The sequence below is a fragment of the Rhinolophus hipposideros genome (genome assembly GCF_964194185.1).
Source record: "Rhinolophus hipposideros genome assembly, chromosome: 20".
In the NCBI taxonomy this organism is placed as follows: domain Eukaryota; kingdom Metazoa; phylum Chordata; class Mammalia; order Chiroptera; family Rhinolophidae; genus Rhinolophus; species Rhinolophus hipposideros.
In genome coordinates this window covers 40,296,489-40,314,281 of record NC_138066.1, presented here as the reverse complement: position 1 = coordinate 40,314,281, position 17,793 = coordinate 40,296,489, and the positions used below count along the sequence as shown (strand labels likewise).

Here is a 17,793-nt window from a genome sequence, read left to right as displayed (position 1 = left end):
AGGTAGAAAAAAGAAAAAATGCAAATGGGTGAAAATTCTATTATCATAGCTTATTAAGTTTATTCACTAGGATTTATAGCATAGCCACACCCCAACGTGCAAGCCCTAAATGCTATGAAATGAACTATATAAATCTGAGACAGCTGTTAGAAATTAGATGGAAAATAAAGGTCCAAACAAGAAAGGGGAGGGGTAGTAAACACAACTAGAACGAAGGATTCTACATACTTCTTTTACATGCTGGGGACTGGACAGCTAATTAACATTTACAGCACATAGAGATGGTATATGGGAAACAAAATAACAATGAGGGGTTCTGTGGTCTCATGCTCTGGTGTGGCAGTTGAGACCTGATGGGTCTGGAAAAGATTACTCTGGCATTTCAAAGGTATGTTATCTTAGCTGCAAAAACACGATAGACAGGCTCACTTAAGGTAAAGGTTGACCTTTGTCAGGAAGCTACAGGCGTAGGATGTCACTACCTGCCATGACCCGTTTTTTAGTTAGGAATTTTTATGGTCAGACCATCCTATGTGGTTACTTACATGCTGGCCTCCCTAGAACAAGTTTATGTGGCCTCTTTTTCGTCCACATAAGTATAGCACCTTCCTGAGTTCTATGAATTGTTCTAGTGAATTATCAAAACTGAGGGAGTAGTGGGAACCCCTGAATTCATAATCAGTTGGTCAGAAGAGAGGATGACTCTGGTAATGCCCACGCTTGTGACGTGTTTGCAGTGAGACTAGTCTCGTGCAGGGCTGTGTCTTTCACGTGTGAAGTTTGGCACACCTCCAAAGGTAGTAAACTTCAGAAGTCATTGTAGAGAATAAACCAGAGATACAGTCAACAGCAATACTAAGGGGTTGTAGTAAATAAAATCTGATGACGTGAGATTCAAAGCTAGAGGATTTTAGGGAAGAAAGGAGAATTATTTGAATGTTGAAAAGGAGAATAAAAAGGATATCTACTCTATCTCCAGGTTCAGTGGTAGGAGGGTTACAGGAAGAAAAAAAGGGAGGGGACATCCCTTAAGAGGGTACAAAGGGAAGAAACGTCCGTAGCAGAGAAAATTCTTAGGGAACTACAAGTTCTATAGGTTGTGAGGATGAGGTGGAATCAGTGAAAGAAATTCCTAAAATGGAGCATCCAGTGACACAGAACCACCAAGGGATACTGGTATGTTGGAAGCCAAAGACTTCAAGGAGGAGAGAGTAATCAATGATATCCAATGGTGCTGATAGGGCAAGTAAGACAGAAACTAAGAAATGACCACTGGATCAAGCAATGAGAAAGCCCCTGATGACCAGACCATAACAAGCACTTTCAGTGAAATGGTGGGAGAGAAAGCCTGGTTGGAGTGGGTCTAAAAAAGAATGGAGAGCTGACTTTTCAGCATTCTGGAAACAAATTAAAAGCCTACAACAAACAAACAAGTGTTTATTCAAACAAACTACTTAACAATAGATAAGAACAATAAAAGCCTGTAGCATATTTGCCTGGGGTTACTTTCATTCTCCGCAATCTAGCCCCCAACAAGCAGGCATTCCACCCAGGTGAGGCAGACCCAAACCAGCATCTTTGCTGCTACTGCCAAACAGGACTCAACCTGTAGCACTTCCAGTTAAAGTAGCCATTCAGTGGCAAGTGAACAGGGAGAGCCAGCATTTCCACCAGCCTGAGGTTATAGACCTGTTTGGAGCAAGTAATGGGTTTATGGACTATTTGGGGATTTAACAGAAGTTCCAGGTGGTAAGAGCTATTGAGATAATGATGTTTTTATTGTGCCAAGACAAGTCAATGGAAGAAAGAATAATTTTTCCAATAAATGGTGTTGGAGCAATTGGATATTCATATGCAAAAAAATAAATAAATAAACTTAGATTCTTACCTCACACCATATATAAAAAGTAACTAAAATGGATCACAAACAAAGCAATTCCACTCCTAGGAATCTATCCAAGAGAAATTAAAACATATACCTATATCAAGGCCTATAAATGAATGTTTATAGCAGCATTATTCATAAAAGCCCCAAACTGTAAACACTACAAGTGTCCATTATTTTGTGAACGGATAAGCAAAATTTGGTGTACCCATACAATGGAATACTATTCAGCAATAAAAGGGCATGAAATACTGGTACATGCTCAACATGGATTAACCTCAAAAATATTATGCTAAGGAATGAAGACAGAAACAAAAAAGTGCATATTAAGAAAATAAAACAAAACTACATATTGTATGATTCCATTTACATGAATGTCCAAAGACCAATTTATAGAAATGGAAAGCAGATCAGTGGTTGCCTAGAGCTGGGATTGGGAATAAGAACTGAATATAAATGGGCTAAAGAAATTTGGAGGGGTGATGGAAATGTTGCAAAACGGGATTGTGGTGATGACTGCACATCTCTATAAATTTATCAATAATCATTGAATTGTACTCTTACAATGGGTGAATTTTGTGATATGTAATTACTATCTCAAAGCTGTGAAAGAGAGAGTTGGATAAGGTGAACAAAGATAACTTGTCTTGCAGATTGGTATAAATAAGAAAAGAAATGGGGTGGTAGCTGGAAGGAAAAGTAAGATCAAGAGAGGACTTCTTTAAGATAAAAAAAAAAAAAAAAATTACAGTTGACAACGACCCAGAAAAGCAGAAACGGGGAAGAAATGCAGGAAGAATGTCCTTGAGAAAGAGAGAAAGAATGAGCTCTAATGGACAACTGGTGGGAATGGCCTTCAGCAGAGGAAAAGACAGTTAATTCACAATAAGTAGTAAAGATAGGAAGATTGTTTCTATTTTCTTAGTAAAAGAGAAAGCAAGGTCATCAGCTGAAAGAAAGGATGGAAAGGGAGATATTGAAGATTTCAATCCAAGGGAAAGATATGATCATCTAAGCAAATGGGAGTGTGGAAGAACTAGAGTAATACAGTAGGACAGCTTGGCAGCACTAAACAGTGAATTTAAAGTCATTGAGTACTAGCCAAGAATTTAAAGTCAACATAGTTGTTCTGCTCCAGCTATAATCAGCTACAAGTATACAGGTGTAAAATAGGTAGAGCTGGTTTTAATCAGGGTTGGATTTTGCCGGGAAAGACCAACCAAGAGAGAAAGATCAAGGGAAGTCAGGGTAAATGCAGGAGAGCAAATGTAATAACGGACTACGGGAATTCAGCTAGCTAGAAAAGTAAGTGAGTATATGAATGCATTGAGGAAAAGTGAAAAGGTGGCAAATTAAAAGGTCCCAGTGAATCAAAGAATTAAGATTGTTGGGTAATACAAAAAGTGAGACATAAAAACTAAAGGTGGTAGTTGGAGAGTAAAATTCCAGAAATTTACATTATAAAAAGTGGTATTAATAGTTACTGTGTTTCCCCGAAAATAAGACCTAGCCGGACAATCAGCTCTAATGCGTCTTTTGGAGCAAAAATTAATATAAGACCCGGTATTATACTATACTATATTATATTACATTACATTATATAAGACCAGGTCTTATATTAATTATTGCTCCAAAAGACGCATTAGAGCTCATTGTCCGGCTAGGTCTTATTTTTGGGAAAACACGGTATTGGTAATAACAAGTTCTAGGGCAGTGACTCTCAATTCCAGCTGCACATTAAACTCACCTTGGAAAACTTAAAAACATCCCAAGCCGTATCTCAGACTAACCAAATCAGAATCTCTGGGAGTGATTTCTAGGCATCTGTAGGTTTTCAAAGCTCCCCAGTTACTGCAGCTGCACTACATAGGATATGCCATAGAAGCGAAAGGCTATGTTAGAAGACAGATCAGTAGAGAAGTCAAGAGGCCAGAATATCCAGGAGGATCATCTGTATGGATACTGAGATCACCAATTACAACTGGAGAAGTAGGAGAGTAGCAGTGAATACAGAAGAAATCTAGAAGCAACTATGAGAAAGCAATGAGAACACTTAAACCAACTCAATATGTAGGAGGAGCCACCATTTAAGAACTCTTCAGGGAAGAGCTAAGTTTCAGTTAGAGAAAGAAGGTTAACGATAAAAAAAAAGAGTTTTGCAGATGACTGGCAGTGAGCCAGAAGGGTTTCATGATCATAAAGGGTGAAAACTGGGATCAGAGAAGAGAGATGTCGTAAAGAGAAAGTCCAGACAAAACTACTGGAGGAGAATAAGGCCAAGAAGTCTCAGAAAGCAAGCTGCCATATTTATTAACAACACAGAAAAACAACAAAAGAAAAAGCTCTGTGAAGTTAGAAAAAGCTTTCCTGAACCCAGCCACATTCCAAAAGATTTTTTAAAACTAAACTAATTTCAAACAAAAATGACTCTCAGAAAAGTATCAATGTCAATCCCATACAAAATTATAAGAAAAGAGCGAGAAGGAGCAGATTAACATCCCCACAGACAATGAAAGCATGCCAGAAAGACATGCCAACATAACAGATCAAAATTGTAACATGCTATTTCAAAATGAGCTTAAAGATCTTAAGAAAATGACACAAGACATGAAAGAACAGATGTAACAATTATACAAAGTCATGAGAGATGACATTAACCAAGGAAAGAATTTTTTAAAAAAAGGAAAGAATCATTCCAGAAATGAATACAACAGTGAATAAAAACAGATAATCCCTTAAGAAAAATAAAGGTAAAAAAGAGAAAATTTTGTCATTCAAAAAGAGATAAAAGAATTTGAGAGAAAGTGATAACACTAATGACAAAAAAGATTGAATATACAGATAATAGGAACCCCTAAAGCAGGAAGTCAAAACGAAGAGTAAAAACAATTTAAAAAAACTTTCCTGAAATAAGAAAATATTTGAAACTACTTTTTGAAACAGCACAATGTGTAACTGAGACTATCGACACAGAATGACCAAAATGATTTTACTATTACTATTATTAAACATTAAGAATAAGGAAAATAAAAATAAGGCCAGAGGGGGGGAAATAAAGAACTATACAGAAAGGAATTAAAGTCCAAGAAATGAGAAATGAACTGGCAGAATTGGGTATCTCATGATATAAAAGGGATAAAGTGCATGATGAGATTAGATCTGATAATCTCAGGGTAAATTAAGGGTGGCACGATTGTGCAGAAGATAAAGAACCAGTTACTTGTAAAGAAAGGAGAATCAGACTGGCATCAGACTTACCTATTACACAAGCTTGAAGGCAGTGGTATAAAGTGTATATACTATATGGGGAAAAATGTATTATAAATCAAGAACTATATCCAACCAGGATATCATTCAATAATCAATATAAAAGAAAAGCATCTTCACTCAAGCAAGGATTCAGAAATTATACCATATATACTCTGAGGAAATTACTGCAAATTTTTATCTAATGCTTTTCTGGCATCTATTAAGATAGTTATTGGTCTCTTTTGTCCAATCTCCACCACTCCCAGAGTTGCAGCTGGCAGTACAGATACGGCAAAATCCAAGAATATCATATACAACCAGTCCTAGAAATAACTTCAAGAAACTTAGATCCCAAGGAATGCATATTTTGCCAACAAGCACAGTAAGAAAGACCTCAAAAAGACTCAGGCCAATGTTTCCAAGGCAATGAGCATCTGAACAGAGGCCAACAAGGTTCTCATTAAGCTCAATGTAATCAACTATAACATCTTAAAAGGTGCCAGCCTGTATCATCTATTCCAGTCTCTGGAAGTATGCTTATTTCCACTGTCCAAGTACCAGGCTTTGTAGTGAGGCTAAGGTCAAAGCCAAGGTACAGGCCTGACAAAGTCCCTCACAAAGACTCCAGAAAAAAAGCTTTTGTCTATCAACTTTGAGGATCAAAGATCTGTACATTTAGATTACTGTCCACATGGGCAGGCATCTCCCTATGCTATCAATATAATACAAAGTCCCCCAATTCACCTCAACAAAGAGATAATCATATACTTTCATCTTGTAATTTGTTAATATAATAATGTTAATACTTAAATGTGCTTGCTTTCCTAGAATGAACTGTACTTGATCTTTTAAATTCACTGCTAGATTTATTTTGTTAATATTTTATATAAAATGTTTTCTTCTGTAGTAATGAGTAAAACATGACTAATTTTTATAATAGCAAACTAAATGAAAACAATCCTAACATCCATTAGTTGGGGAAGAACAGAATAAATTACGGTGCAGTATGCTATGGAATGTTTCTCAGTTGTTTTAAATAATTAGAGCTCCATTTACTAAACTGGAAAGATAGCCAAGATATATTTTTAAACGAATAAAGCAAGTTACAAAAAGCCTGCATGTGTGTGTATATTTTGAACTAAGAAAATGATGTTGAAAAATACTCAAAGTGTTGGTTAACATTGACTACCCAAGGAGTAAAAGTGGAGAAAGGAAAGACCTGAGGGGAGAGAAAAACATTATGTTTTTCTTTATTCACCCCTGCTTTGTTTATTTTAGTGGATGAAAGCAGAGTATTACTTTTAAATTTTTTTAAAAGGTAAAATGGGGAGTGAGAGTAATGGGGAAACACCAGTTATCTATTATAAGTAATGACAATTGATATTTGTTGACAAATTAATAAATGGCCACCTTTAGCCATTTTTAGTCAAAGACAAAAGAGAATTAAATTATCTAAAGCATGGAGAGGAATCATAAAGTTCATTTATTTAAAAATACAAAATCCAGTCTGGAGCCAAAAGTACATAACGGTGGTTTTTCCCAAATGAATTAAAGCAATATGCCATCAGAAGGCACTAATTTTTATTTTATAACTAGCACAAATGTGTCAGTTCATGAATATTATGACAACTAAGGGTAAAACTAAGAGATAGTGAGTCAAGTCCATTTAAAGAAACATATATTCAATGAATAATTGTATAGATCATACATAGATTAGCATAAATGGACAAAATGTTACAGAAATAATTGAAGCTTGGGGGAAAAATGAGATTTTGAATAGTTAGCTTGTTATCTATCATACTAAAGAAAGAGGGACAAACTCTTTCTAGTGTATTATTTTACACTGTAAATAGACAAGTCCTTTTTATTAAGTAAATCACAAAAGAAAACCAACTACCTCTACCTCGACTGATGGTTACACACAAATTTTTTTGAAAAGAAAAATTACAAAAAGCAATCAACATGGAGCATAGAGGGCAAGGGGATAAAGTTATCACACACAGAAAGTTCCAGTTATTCACAAAAGAGAGATGTTTGTAAAAGTTGAAAATGTCTATATGATTGGATTGAAAAAAAATTTTTGTCACAGAGTTCGTCATCTCAAGAAATGCTATGGTTTGCTATTTTATAGAGGAGATTAAAAATTAATTTTTTGTCAGGTTTGTAGTGCTTAAAGAGAAACAGTTCAAAAAGAAATACATTCTAGGAGTCTTCCCAACAGCATCGTTCTCCTAAGAGTTTCTATTTTTAAGTTTATGGTTTTCAAGAACTCTTTTTCTCAGCTCTCATCAAATCCTTCACAAAAGAAAATTTCAGGACACAAATGAAATTGATCAGTAGCCAAATTACCATGGTTTTTTTTTAAAAAATGCCCTGCAAGGCTGTACAGGAGAGCAAGGCAAGATAAGGAAAAGCTGGACTGACAAAGCAAGTAAAAATAATGGGGAGGAGCTGAGCTATTCATCAAAAAAAAGAAATGCAGGACACTTTCCAAAGCCTAAGAAAAATTACCACTTATTAAGTACCAAACACTGTCTGAAGGATTTTCACTGACATTATTTCATTTCATCATCATTAAAACCCTACAAGATAGGTTTTAGTCTATTATAAGTGACAGCAATAATTCGAACCTGTTTTCGTAATTCAAAAACTCACAAATTCATGTACTATCTGCCATACAATGTGTCTCATGATTATAGAATTTCAAAGGCTTCTTACAACTGAACAGTATTGTCATCCTATAATATAGGAATGTCTTAACAACGATTTCCAAAGGAAGTCTCTCTTCCTCTTCAAAAAGCCCTGAAAAGGAAGAGCTAAGATTCTCTGATGCTGAAGCAGGATTTGGCTGTATTGTATGTCTTCATCCCACATGTCTACTAAAGCTAATTACCATCATTCACCCTAATTCACAATCCTGGAATCCCTACAGGATTCCATGGAATTAGAATAGAAATAGAATTATAGAGAATAACAAATACCTATCAAGCTTCGATAGCCTGACTAGTTCTGGCTTATCAAATTTCAGCAACTAGAGCTAGAAATTGTGGGACCCCACAACACAAGATTAGGAACAAAGGGCTAAGAAAAGACTTCTTTCATTTAGAAAGAGGGAATTTACTAAGATCTGAGGCAGAGTCCCCATGCCTAAAATGATTAAATCACAATATCTACATACTCACTTCCATTTCCAAGTTTAATAACTAACTATTCTACTTATAAGGCTGGAATCCATAGGTAAGGAAAGGGGGTTTCCATGACAATAAAAAGCTGGTGCCATATTTGTTCATGTTGTCAATTTCTATAATCAGATATGTCATCTGATATAATCAGACATGATAATGCAAGCATGGTATTATCAAGGAAATAAGCATGGCTACTTGGCTGAAACATATCTGTTTGAATAAAAGTTTTCCATTTTTATTGTTTATATACTTTGTGAATTTTATGTCTGTAATACTTGCTTTTACAATAAGGAACATATAAATCAGTTTTCCTTTTCATAATATCTTTGCCACCTAAAGAAAACAAAAAACTTATCAACATAGGCTAGTGAAACTTCAGGGACAAACTTTAATATATTATTTTTAACTATATTTGTCCCAGAAATAGCATGAGTATCTAGGACACAAAATTCTAAATTAAAATTTCAAGCTTTTGTTTAAGAAAGTATATGAAATGTCCACCTTCAACTGAAAAGCTACAGCAGTAAGTGTAACTTACACATAGTAGGTAGTCAACATTTAAGTGAATGATTTAATATTAATACACTGCATAAAAATCCAATTTTTCCAACATAACTAATCTAACAATTCATATTCCTTAAAAATAATGTGTCTGTATAACAAACTAATATACAAAAACTGAGCTTTTTTCATATAACAATGATCTTTTGAATGCAAAATATGTATGAGAGACTGAGACCTGAGCAAACAAAGAAAAATGTTCTCTTGTATGCTATGCTCCAAACCTCTCTCCTTGGGATACCTCTTCCAAGAAAACGGAATAAGATTGAATAATACACTTTGTCAGACACTTCTTCAGAGTTAAGACATAATATGGGTGTCGTAAGGAGGTACAACAGGGGCCCTCTGTCAGATAAATAGCTAGTAAGCTAAAGTGGCCAAGCTTTTCTCAGTAAACAGAAGCAATTATGCCCTGCAGAGGCCTTCACCAGACACACTTGGTCGGTCTCCAATTCATGACATTTAATGAACCTTTAATGAGAACAGACTATATAACAGACCAAGAAATGGTAAAATTTATCTGTAAAGGGCTAGACAGTAAATACATATTTAGGCTTTTCTGGCCATATGGTCTCTATTGCAACCACCCAACTCTGCTATTGTACCCAGAAAACAGCCATAACCGATAGGTAAATGAATAAGCATGGCTATATTCCAATAAAACTTTCTTTATGGCCACTGAAATTTGAATTTCCTATAATTTTCACATGTCACAAAGCATTATTCTTCTTTTGATATTTTTCAACCGTTTAGAAATGTAAAAACCATTCTTAGCTTGCAGACCATACAAAAACATGCTGGGCTGCATCTAGCCCATAGGCTGGATTTTGCCAACCCCTGTAACATACAATGAAAATAATTCAGCTAAAGTTCACACAGAAAACCTTCTAATCGTTCTCCCTTCACCCTAGTAAATACAAAAAAATAACAAAATCTAGTTTATCTTTAGAGTTAGTTTTAATTATGGTCTAGGAGTTACTCTGAATATTATTCTATATGGTGTGTGCATGTACATATATTTCTCTACACATACCTCCTGATGCCTAGAATGCTCTCTATTTCCTCAACAGCAGATGAGGTTTCAAAGGCATAACTCACATAACTGTCAACAATCTTTACTGAATAAGTAGACAATGAACACCTACTATGTACTAACTACACTAATGCTGAAAATAAAAGATGAAAAGCCGTAATGACTGCTTTCAATCTCACAGACTCGTGATAAGACATGTAAATAATTAAAATATGATCTGACAACTACTATAATGCTTATATTTAACAGGTGCAATGGGAGAATAGATAGAAAATGGCATGCCCAAGCCCACCCAGAAAAGCAGGCAAAACCTTCTTTACTTAAAAGTTATTACTTCAGAGGGTAAGGGGGCATGGGGGGTGGGAGATGAGGGTAAGGGGGATCAAACATATGGTGATGGAAGGAGAACTGACTCTGGGTGGTGACACACAATGGGATTTATAGATGATGTAATACAGAAATCTATGTAATTTTACTAACAGTTGTCACCCCAATAAATTTTTTAAAAATTAACTAAAAGAGAGAGATAAAGGTTTTCAATGACCAAAAAAAAAAAAAAGTTATTACTTGTGGGCGGCCGGATGGCTCAGTTGGTTAGAGCACGAGCTCTGAACAACAGGGCTGCCAGTTCAGTTCCCACATGGGCCAGAGAGCTCTGCCCTCCACAACTAGATTGAAGGACAATGACTGATGGGTGCCGGAAAAACACACTGTTCCCCAATAAAAAATAATGTCACTACTTGTGCCAAGACATGAAGGCTGAAGGCTGAGGAGCAGTCTGCCCAAAAGAACAAAATAGGGGAGAGGAGCAATCCATGCAGAGAGAATTGCCTGTATAAAGGTATGGAAAGGTAAGAGTATTACATATAGAAAGAACCACAAGTAGTTTAGTATTGCTGAAACATAACTTTGAAGAACGGCGGGCAATGAGTCTAAACACAAGGCAAGGATCAGATCATGAAGGACCTTACGTGGTTTGCTCAAGTTTCCATTTTACCCATTAAGTGATGAGGAACCACAGCAAGATTCTGAAGAAAAAAGTGACAAGATCAGATGACCATGTTAGAAAGATCACTCTGGCAGCAAAGCTCTGTGAAAATTAATTAATAAACAGAATCCTCATTTAAAATGGGGTCTGGAAGGGAGAACTCTCACGCTGGAGTCACTCAACACACATTAATGATGCCAACAGGAAGAGACATACTTGTACCTCGTATCTTCATTAATTTAATACCTCGGCAGCATAAAGAAAAGATTCCTCCTTACCCAGTAACAGTTCAGCCAATGGGAGACTATCATAACTGAGCCAATGAAGTCACTGTACATCCAATTTTCCTCCAATACTCTTTGTTTACAAGAGCACCCCCCAGTCCATAAAAGAGCGGTCCTCCCCTTTGTTTCTCTGGACTTGTTTGTGGGAGGCCATTAGACCATGTATACCCAGTTACAAGTCTTTGTTGTTCCCTGAATAAACCCTCTCTATCTGTTTAATGTCAACAGTACCTATGAAAGAAAGGTACTAAATTTGACATAAACAGTAAAGATGTCTACTGGTCAATTAGATTATTAAAAAACACACCAACGAGATTATTTACTATAATGCAACTACTCAGTTTAAATGACTGATCAAAATCTCTCAGGTTCTGATTTTTTTAAAAAGGAGTTTGAGAGGTAGGATACGCCATCCTGAATAAAGGCAGAAACTGATATTACGGAGGAGAAAAGGGTAAAGAAAGGGCATGATTAAGACTGACACCAACTTATTTTGTCTCTTAAACTTATCTTCAACTATTGTTAAACTGACCTTCCACTATTCAAGGACTAACAGAAGCTGATCATAACCTATTTTTGTGATGTGGCCCATAAAAAAGCAACTAGTTGATACCTATAACATCCACAAACACAGCTTTCAAACGATTTATAAAGATTTTTAAAAATAAAATAAACTGAATTAATATATTTGTTTACATAAATAATTATAATATCATAATTACTTACTTAGAACTTTCTGGAATAAAGATCCCTACTAGAAACTTTTTTTACTTATTGCATCCTCAACCCACTCTAGCCTTCTAAAACTCAGGCCCCAAATCTCTTGTCCTTCATCTAATATTACCTTGAATCTGAAACACTTTAAGAGGAAAATATCCTCTACAGGAAAGAAAAAGGACCATTGGGTGGGAAAATATAGCTGTAAGTCTTTAATCTCTCCCTTTTAACCTATTTTTCTCCACAAATTTTTAAAGAGACTCATCAAGGATATGCACTCTCTGTCACCACACACATCTCCTTAACAATCTTCCTCTAATATAAATTACTACAAAAGATGCTATTCAAATAGACCAAGTAATAGTTTGCATGGCATTATAACAAAGACTATTTACTTATACAGTATACTCAATAGAAATTGATGACTACCAGCACTCAGCAGGTATGACAATGCCATTTCAATTCATTCAGAGAAAGAAAAGAAAAAAGTCCAAATAAAATCATTAAACTAGCTTCCAAGCTATTTCACAATATTTGTTACTTCGGCCAAACTAGTACTAAAAAAGTAAACAGCATTCTGCAACAGCTTATTCTAGCTCGTGGGTATAAAATTTGGGTACCATCAGTAAAAATATTTCAGCTAACATCGGTGAGTCTGTGTAAATACAATCCAATATAATTCAACTAGCGTGCCCAATCAGTGTATCTCAAAGATTCGATTTTAATTCTATTCTAACAGGAAGAAATATGACAAGGAGAGAATTGTGATGCATTTCTTTTATGTACACTTGTTCTGCTTTATATCTAATCAATATCAACTACCCTAATATTCTCCTTTTGGAACTGCTGGTTTAGTATATTGCTTTCTAGGCCTACTTCCTTCTCCATTCAAAATAATGTAGACAGAGTCAATTCAGAAAACACTCAAAAAGCAAACACATTTATGGGGATGAGGGGAAAAGCTAGAGAGCTAGCATAGGACAATCAGGAATCAATGATGGAAGAGGGAAATAATTTAATGTTTAACAATGTTAGTAAAACTTTATGATAAAGATGCAAACAACAAATTAAGTTTTATAAGTGAGGTATGCTAAAATGAACTATCAACTAATATAAATACAGAGCATGATCTGAGTCTCGCAATTTATTAAATATACTAAAGCTATAAACACATCCTGAATGTCTTAGCCATAATCAGTAGATTACACTGAATCCCCTTATCAACACATGTATATAAAAATGAAGGACATGCTTGATTACATGAGATATGTAATTCACAGAATGGCAGAAAGTTTGCCAAGAGAAGAAAATTGTTACAAGTGTAGGAGGTGACATTCCATTTCTTAAACTGAGTTGAATGTGTATAAATGTTGGCAACATTGTTATTCTTTATATTTTATACATTTTAAAATGTCATTTCATATGTAGTGAATACTTATGAAACAATGTTTAAGTGTGAGACAATCTGAGCAAGCAATTGATGATGGAAGAAGTAAAATGTACATATGTATCCAATCCATTTTTGTTAATTACTTTTAAAAATAAAATAGAGGTCATAAAACTGAGTGGTAGAAAAAAACAGAAAATTTCTCCTTAATTTTCCTGGAGAAAATTAGCAGTAAAAATTTACTGGCGCTTTTAAAGAGATAGTATACACATATACATACACACACACACAGACCCCAAACTACTTGAAGGTAACTTTCTACCTCTAAAGTTTTCCCCAAAGCCAAATATTTCCCTAACCACATAAACAGTACTGATACTCCTCTACTCATAATCCCAGAAATAAATTTAAAAAATAAATTCCTAAAGAGAAATATTCACATTGTATTTTTTGGTGTATTTGTAGGCTTAACATTTATGTGTCTTACTACTTACTTAGGTTTATACACATCTATAGTATTTGCTTTATGATGGGAACCTGCATTTTAATGTGTGTTAATACTAATTTGATTGGGAGGGTAATACAGTATACTGGTGAAGAGCACAGAATGTGGAGCCAGAGTTCCTGAGTTGAAACTCAGCTCTTCTACTTGCTAGCTAAGTCATCTTGGGCAAGTTATTTAGCATCTCTGTGTTTTAGTTTCTTAACCGTAAAATGGAAATAACAGTACATACCTCATTGAGTAATGAAACTGATTAAAAACGTGTATAACACGTCTAGTACAGAGCAGGTGCTATGTAAGGATGAGGTAGTACTACTAGTACTACTTCTGGTAATGGTACTGCACCGTATTCCCAAATATTGAAAATATTTTTAGCAATTTGAATTATTGACTAAAATTAGATACTATTAAAAAATAGACATTAAATCTGAAGACTGATTAACAGTAAATTAAAAGCCCTGCAACTTTGAAAAAAATAGGTAATTAATAAATCTACATAATCACTCTATCAAGAACAATCTAAGGAGAGTGGCTTCCTGAAGTGCAACTATCAATTTCTTCCCTTACACAAGGGGGCAGTGATAACAAGAAAAGAATGGGGCTCTGCAACACCTCTTCCTACAGACAGTAGGGGGTGGCAGTACATATGGCTTACAGTCAGAACAAAACAGGAAGACCCAACAGAACTGCTCTTTATTCTCTCTGGCCTTCTCCTCTCCACTTTAGCCCCAACATAGCCGCTAGGTGAGGGATATATCTACAGAAAAGACCAAAACCCAAAATTAATCACCAAGGAAAATCCAGTTTTGTCTTTGAAGCAAAATGATATCTCAATGGCTGAATTTGGATCTAGGAGGAAGCCAATCATTGTGAATTTTCCGATTCTGGCAAATTACTTACTATTCTTATTGTAAGAACAACATTCAGGCAAGTACTTCAATTTCTCTACAAGAATTAAAGCATATTAATACAACACTGAAATCTATCAATACTTAACCATATCCTAATGAACACATCCAGATATTTCTGCTTGTTTCATAATATATAGACAGTAACTGAATGTATACATATAAGTTACATTAAAAACCTCATGGAGCTCGCTGTCTTTTGTTACTTCAGAAATTCTAGCTATGTTCCGACAATCCTCTCAAAACACGTATGTTCTCCTTAAATGGAAGTTACAATGTTTTGCAGCATGTGGGTAATAGCAGATAGATAGAAAGATAGATAGATAGATATTTAATATTTTATTTTTTGAGCTCACATTCTGAAGATGATCTACCTGAGAAATGATGCAAGAAGCACTCCACTGACAGAATCCATATTGTTGCTTTTTATGCCACATTTACTGTATTCCGTTTTTCCAGCTTTCTTGCCACCCCAACACCAAGAACGTGCAAGAAAATATCACTACTGTCATTCACTGTAATTAACCATTGCAATTACTTTTGGCTGCAATCCCTCAAAAACGCCTGAAAATTTATCCCTTTTGTTCACCATATTGTTTTTGTTTTCCTCATTCCAGATATTTTCACCTGTGTAAAACTGAAGAAAGGGATACATCAAAAATTTTCCCTTTGCCTAATTATCTTCAACTTAGAATTATGGTAAAGACGTGGGGGGGGGGGAGTTGTATGTTTGTTTTTTTTCTTTTCTGGGAGAGGAGCAGAGAGTGAAAGACACCCAAAACATCAAATCTTCTCCATGTTAATTATCACTGTTTATGTTCTGCGATAAACATTTTAAACATTCCACACCTGGAATAGAAGACAGGATACAATTGTATCAGTGCTCTCTACATGCTGATGTCAAAACCTGGAATTATTTTCGCCCTATTTTTTTCACCACCAGACACACTTTGCTTTTTCCTTGCAGGTGGGTACTATCTCTATCTCAAAAAAATTGCGTATCACAGCTCCTCTCGATTTCCTGTGATAAAATACCTACCAATGAGCCTTATTAATCCTTTCTTACACTACGCCTCCTTTCCCAGGGGAATTATCAGTATCCCTAATAACATTTCCACCATGAATTTCAATGCCACACAGGCCAACCCACCCTGTGCCTTACCTGGCACATTTCACAACTACTTTTATGCTGCATTCTGGGGGCACATTTTGCAACTCGTTCTGCACCACATTCCCTGCCACGTTTAGCAAATCTGCTTCGCATCTCATCCTGGGTCCCCGTCATCCCGAGACTCTGTCGGTACCCAATTCCATGACACCTTCGGTGACCCCGAAGTGACCGACCCCAGACCCACCTAAAGCCACCTTGAGTGCCACATTTGGAGCCAACCTTCCCCACGCCTTGGACACCGGAGGCACTTCGCCGCTCATGTGGCTGTCTCCCCGCTCGCTCCCGCCCCTCTCCCCGGAGCCGAGGCGTTGGAGATGAACGCCCCTGTCACTGAAGCGACCTTTCCTTCCCCGGCTCCCCCGGGTCTTACCTGCCGCTCTGAGGGGCTCGCTGCACCTCGGGGTCAAGCTCCAGTCCCCGGGGTCTTCTAGGAAAACTGCGCCGCCCGCCGGCGCCGCCCGTGATTCCCAGAGCACCTCGCTGCGTTCCGACGCCCGCGGTGGGTCCGCGCCCGGGAAAGGCGCGGCGGGGCCTCGAGGCCGGCGAGCACAAGCCGCGGCGGTCCTCCTGTCAGTGGCGGCGCGGTTGCAGGATCTCGCCCCTCAGCGCAGCAGCGGCGGCGGCGGCGGCAGCGGCGGCGGGCGCCTCGCTCCGCCTCGCGCGCTGTACAGCCGGGCGGTGAGCGCGAGGGGGATGGGAACGGGGGCGGGGCCGCCCGGAGGAGGCGCAGAGGGCGGCGGCGGGAGGGCAGCGCCTGCGGCCTCGGGCCCGGCGCTCAGTGGGCTCGCAGCTTCCCCCTCCCGACGGGCGGCTCGCTTGAGGCGGCTATGCCAGCGGGCCCCGCCGGAGCAGCGCGCCCAGCAACCCGTGCCCAGCCGGCCGCTCGCTAGCGCCGCCGCCGCGCCGGGGGCGTCGCACCCTTCGAGGCCGCCCGCAGCCCCGCCCCCTCCGGACTGGAGTGGGGAGGGGCGGGAGCGCGGAGGGAGCGCGCGTGCGTGAGGGCGCGTGCGTGGTGGGGCGCGCGCGCCCGCGCCCGCGCCCCCGCCCCCTCCACAGTTTGGGGTGGGGAGCTACTAGGAAAGAGAGCGCAGACCGAACCCTTTGCTGCGCTGGGAGGTTGGGCACTGGCTTTGCCGCTCTGTGAGGTCTGGGCATTTCTTGTTCCCTCAGGGAGCTGTTACTGGTGGGGTCGTAGGCAATTAGTGGGGAAGAGGGGAGGAAGCTCAATAGCAGACAAGGCCCTAGTCGGCTCCGCCTCCAGAGGTGATGTCACTCTCGAGGTGCTGCTGCTGTCACGTGCGCCCACTTCTGGGCCTGTCCTCCTGCTTTGATGGGCAGAACGTTCCGGTAGATGTCGCCCACTTCGGTCACCTTAAGCACGTATCACTCCTAGAATCATCGAACCCTACGAATGTCAGTTATTCCTTCCCTATGCGCAATTCTAGAGTGTAGACTGCTTCAAAAAATGCCACCGTTGACTAAGGTGGGAATCGGAATGAAGTGGAAAACCAGCAAGGGGTGGGAGAGAAGTAGTGGGGAGGGAAAAGAGAGAAGGGAGGCAGTTATCTATAATAATTGCGGAAAATTCACCAACCACAGTTGAGAGCCTGAGGTGAAGTTGTGATGCTGCTTCTGTCACTCCCTGGTTGGACAAGAAGTAAAGTGGTTTTAAAAGCCAATGGGCAAAGCACAGAAAGCCACCACATGAAAGCCTCCTTGAAGGTCATTTCTTTCTCCACCCTCTACCTAGATCGTGTTCTCCTTTACTCTTCCTTTCCCTTTCATCATAAAACAGCAAGTCAACTGTGGAAGATATCTGAACATAAGTTTTTTCCTGTGCTATGAAATGATGCAAAGCAATCCCTATTACATGCCCTGCCTGGCTAGTCTTTCCTTCCATAAACTGAGAGGACCTTTCATGGT

At 38.2% G+C, this 17,793-nt stretch overlaps 1 protein-coding gene across 7 annotated transcripts in view; it reads right to left on the bottom strand.

The window, feature by feature from the left end:
* Window positions 1–16,775, bottom strand: part of TANC2 (tetratricopeptide repeat, ankyrin repeat and coiled-coil containing 2) — a 266,923-nt gene extending 250,148 nt beyond the window's left edge. For 4 of the 7 annotated variants that reach the window (XM_081027315.1, XM_081027317.1, XM_081027318.1 and 1 more), the window contains exon 1: window positions 16,241–16,775. The gene's annotated coding sequence lies outside the window, so the exon portion shown is untranslated. The remainder of the gene's footprint in view (window positions 1–16,240) is intronic. The other 3 variants (XM_081027319.1, XM_081027322.1, XM_081027323.1) reach the window with 1 other exon arrangement.
* Window positions 16,776–17,793: the final 1,018 nt, after the last annotated feature.